This window comes from Polypterus senegalus, chromosome 18, assembly GCF_016835505.1.
Source record: "Polypterus senegalus isolate Bchr_013 chromosome 18, ASM1683550v1, whole genome shotgun sequence".
NCBI lineage: Eukaryota > Metazoa > Chordata > Cladistia > Polypteriformes > Polypteridae > Polypterus > Polypterus senegalus.
The window spans coordinates 39,433,567-39,438,566 of record NC_053171.1 but is presented as its reverse complement, the minus strand read 5'-3'; the positions used below and the strand labels follow the sequence as shown (position 1 = coordinate 39,438,566).

At 37.9% G+C, this 5,000-nt stretch overlaps 1 protein-coding gene across 1 annotated transcript in view; it reads left to right on the top strand.

The window, feature by feature from the left end:
* ylpm1 (YLP motif containing 1) overlaps nucleotides 1-5,000 on the top strand; it is a 107,747-nt gene that overhangs the window by 42,808 nt on the left and 59,939 nt on the right. The window lies entirely within an intron of this gene.

Genomic DNA, 5,000 nt, shown 5'->3' with positions numbered 1-5,000 from the left:
AACAAAGAAAACTGAAGAAAAGTCTTTTCAAGATCTTCTGTAAATGTCATTCTACAAAAATGCCTATTCTAACTGAGGAAAAAGATAGGACACCCTCACATGTATTCCCTCTTAAATTGGCTCAGATCTCACACAGGTATATCACACCAGGTGCACATAATTAGTAGATCGTTACTCTGCATGTTGAATGAGGCTTGCCCTATTTAAACCTCAGACATTTAGTTTGGTGTGCTCCTGACTGTTGAAGTGAGAGTGAGCACCATGGTGAGAACAAAAGAGCTTTTAGAGGACTTCAGAAAAAAGATTGTAGCAGCCTATGAGTCTGGGAAGGGATTTAAAAAGATCTCAAAAGATTTTGAAATCAGCCATTCCACTGTCCGGAAGATAGTCTACAAGTGGAGGGCTTTCAAAACAACTGCCAACATGCCCAGGACTGGTCGCCCCAGCAAGTTCACCCCAAGAGCAGACCGCAAGATGCTAAAAGAGGTCTCCAAAAACCCTAAAGTGTCATCTCGAGAACTACAGCAGGCTCTGGCTACTGTTGATGTAGAAGTACATGCCTCTACAATCAGAAAGAGACTGTACAAGTTTAACTTGCATGGGAGGTGTGCAAGGAGGAAACCTTTGCTTTCCAAGAGAAACATCGAGGCCAGACTGACATTTGCCAGAGATAAAGTTGACAAAGACCAGGACTTCTGGAATAATGTTCTTTGGACAGATGAGTCCAAAATTGAATTATTTGGACACAACAGCAGAGGACATGTTTGGCGTAAACCAAACACAGCATTCCAAGAAAAGAACCTCATACCAACTGTGAAGCATGGAGGTGGAAGTGTCATGGTTTGGGGCTGCTTTGCTGCAGCAGGACCTGGTCAGCTCACCATCATAGAATCCACGATGAATTCTACTGTGTATCAGAAGGTGCTTGAAGAACATGTGAGACCATCAGTTAGAAAATTAAAGCTGAAGCGGAACTGGACCATGCAACATGACAATGACCCAAAACATACTAGTAAATCAACCAAAGATTGGCTGAAAAAGAAGAAATGGAGAGTCCTGGAATGGCCAAGTCAAAGTCCAGATTTGAATCCCATTGAGATGCTGTGGGGTGACTTGAAAAGGGCTGTACGTGCAAGAAACCCCTCAAACATCTCACAGCTGAAAAAGTTCTGCATTGAGGAGTGGGGTAAAATTTCCTCAGACCGATGTCGAAGACTGGTAGATGGCTACAAGAACCGTCTCACTGCAGTTATTTCAGCCAAAGGAGGTAACACTCGCTATTAGGGGCAAGGGTGTCCTATCTTTTTCCTCAGTTAGAATAGGCATTTTTGTAGAATGACATTTACAGAAGATCTTGAAAAGACTTTTCTTCAGTTTTCTTTGTTTAGTTGGATTACTTTAATCTCTCTGTATTGTTGAAACGGAGATGAAATAACCATTTATTAAAAATGTTACAAAAAACCACATGCTTTCAAAGGGTGTCCTAATGTTTTCACATGACTGTATCATGCAAACTATTTTTTAATTACCTTATATTGTGAAATAAATTAACCATTTCAAACCTAAGCCCCCAAAGTCCACTTGAGGGTACCTTGGTATTTTTGACTGTATAGTAGCAATATCTCGCCGTATCATTGTTTTTTTGCCAACTGATTCAGTATAAATTTAGCTTATTAGTTGTATGAAACCTGTTTGCAATAGTTGCAGTAGGACAAAAAACAAGAAGGTGAAAATTCTTTTCACCTTTTAACTGTAAAAGAAATCACAACACATAACTTCAAAGTGTAATTTTTTTTTTTGTTTTGCCCCCAATGCATATCCATTTATTTGACCATAAACCAGTGATTGGTTATACTGTTATCAAGTGTTTTATGTCCTTTGATTTAGTGAAACATTAGCTTTTCATTAATTTCATGCTTAATTGAGATTAATGAAAAATATATCTGGGAAAATAGAGTACACAGACAATACACATACAGTGCATCCATAAAGTATTTACAGCGCATCACTTTTTCCACATTATGTTATGTTACAGCCTTATTCCAAAATGGATTAAATTCATTTTTTTCCTCCGAATTCTACACACAACACCCCATATTGACAAAAAAAAGTTTACTTGAGGTTTTTGCAAATTTTATTAAAAATAAAAAAACTGAGAAATCACAAGTACATAAGTATTCACAGCCTTTGCTCAATACTGATGAACCATCGCCCCAGTCTGAGGTCAAGAGCGCTCTAGAGCAGGTTTTCATCCAGGATGTCTCTGTACATTTCTGCAATCATCGTTCCCTTTATCCAGACTAGTCTCCCAGTTCCTGTCGCTGAAAAACATCTCCACAGCATAATGCTGCCACCACCATGCTTCACTGTAGGGATGGTATTGGCCTGGTGATGAGCGGTGCCTGATCACGTTTCCTCCAAATGTGACGCCTGGCATTCACACCAAAGAGTTCAATCTTTGTCTCATCAGACCAGAGAATTTTGTTTCTCGTTGTCTGAGAGTCCTTCAGGTGCCTTTTGGCAAACTCCAGATGGGCTACCATATGCCTTTTACTAAGGAGTGGCTTCCGTCTGGCCACTGTACCATACAGGCCTGATTGGTGGATTGCTGCAGAGATGGTTGTCCTTCTGGAATGTTCTCCTCTCTCCACAGAGGACCTCTGGAGCTCTGACAAAGTGACCATCGGTTCTTGGTCACCTCCCTGACTAAGGCCCTTTTCCCCCGATCGCTCCGTTTAGATGGCCGACCAGCTCTAGGAAGAGTCCTTGTGGTTTTGAACTTCTTCCACTTATGGATGATGGAAGCCAATGTGCTCATTGGGACCTTTAAAGCAGCAGAAATGTTTCTGTAACCTTCCCCAGATTTGTGCATCGAGACAATCCTGTCTCAGAGGTCTACAGACAATTCCTTTGACTTCATGCTTGGTTTGTGCTCTGACATGAACTGTCAACTGTGAGACCTTATATAGACAGGTGTGTGCCTTTCCATATCATGTCCAATCAACTTAATTTAGCACAGGTGGACTCCAATTAAGCTGCAGAAACATCTCAAAGATGATCAGGGGAAACAGGATGCACCTGAACTCAATTTTTAGCTTCATGGCAAAGGCTGTGAATACTTATGTACATGTGATTTCTGTTTTTTTATTTTTAATAAATTTGCAAAAACCTCAAGTAAACTTTTTTCACGTTGTCATTATGTGGTGTTGTGTGTAGAATTCTGAGGAAAAAATGAATTTAATCCATTTTGGAATAAGGCTGTAATATAACAAAATGTGGAAAAAGTGATGCGCTGTGAATACTTTCCAGATGCACTGTATTTTGTTTTATTGTAGAAACAATGAAGGCAGGCAGAATAAATGAAGAAAATAGAAACAAAAACATTAGTCAGTTAAATAAAGTTACTTTTGGCTTGTAATGCCTGAAATATGTTTCTACAATCGTCCAAGCCATACCAAAAGCAGGCAGTTGTCAGAGTAACTACTGAATGCATATACAGTGGTACCTTGAGATACGAGTGCCCCAACATACGAGTTTTTTGAGATACGAGCCATCACTAGGTCGATTTTTTTGCCTTGATTTACGAGTCAAAATTCGAAATGCAAGGCATCGAATAGCTTGTCTCTGCACATTCTAAAAAACTGACAATGGAGGGGTTGACAGAGCTACAGATGCAACAACATATGGAGGTTCTGCAGGAAATCAGTATCGTGGAGGAGGTTATCTCTTAAAGTAAGATAAAGGAAGTGTTTGCAATGTGGGAAAATGTTTCGAACTTTAAAGAAAAGAAACATCCTGAAAAAGTTACAACTGGTCGTGCAGCAGTGCTATTTAATGACACTTGCCTAACTCATTTCAGAAACATTCTAAAGGGGAAGACTAAGCAAAGCTCCTTGGATAGGTTTCTATTGAAACGCCTTGAGAATTAAAGTGACGAAAGCGTGGCAAGAAAAAAAACTAGTGAAGAAGAAAATTAAGTTAAGCAAAAGTGAAGTGAAAGAAAAAAACATTACAATACACTAATCGGCTTCGCCAACATTTGTTTATTTCTTTAGATTCTTTTTTGTGTATTAGGTTTTATTTTGTTTGTATACAATGTTTGTTCATTATAAATACATTTTTCTTATGTTGAAAACATTTAACAAAAAATGTATTTGGTGGCTGGCACAAATTAATCTCATTTCAATTAATTTCAATGGGGAAAATTGATTTGAGATACAAGCATTTTGACTTACGAGCTCGGTCACGAAATGAATTAAACTTGTATCTCAAGGTACCACTGTACAAGCATCATAAAGTTTTAAAATGCGCAGAATGTCTGCTATTAGGTGAAATTTGAATTGTCTTTATATACTAGTGATCGAAATTCAAGAACAAATTATATTTTTGTAATTTACAAAGTCTCTGCTTATCGAAATTAAATGTTATCACGACATCAACAACAACAATAACATTCATTCATATACAAATGATGAAATGCTCTACAAGATGAAGAAAGAAAAGTTTATGTGAAATAGAACCTAGATTAGGCAATGCTAAGTAGCAAAGAATAAAGTAAGGTCAGATGGCAAGGAGGAAAAACAGAAAAAAAATCTCCATGAATATAAGAGACACATTGTAATTTCATCAGTAGTACTATTGTGGTGTACTGTGTTAGCCATTATGAATGTAGAGAAAAGCCAAGCAAAATGACACCTTTTATTGTCTAACTAAATAGATTACAATATGCAAGCTTTCGAGGCATCTCAGGCCCCTTCTTCAGGCAAGATCTTGCATATTGTAATCTTTTTAGTTAGCCAATAAAAGGTGTCATTTTGCTTGGCTTTTCTTTATTTCATCAGTGAAAGCTATCCCTCATCACAAAACAAAAGATTTCAACAATATAGTTGAAGGTTAGCAATCAAATTAAGAGATCTAGTTAACAGATTGTTCTTATCTGGCAATGTCTTCAAATACCAGGAAACACCTACAGATAAGTCAATACTGGTAGACATTTTGCT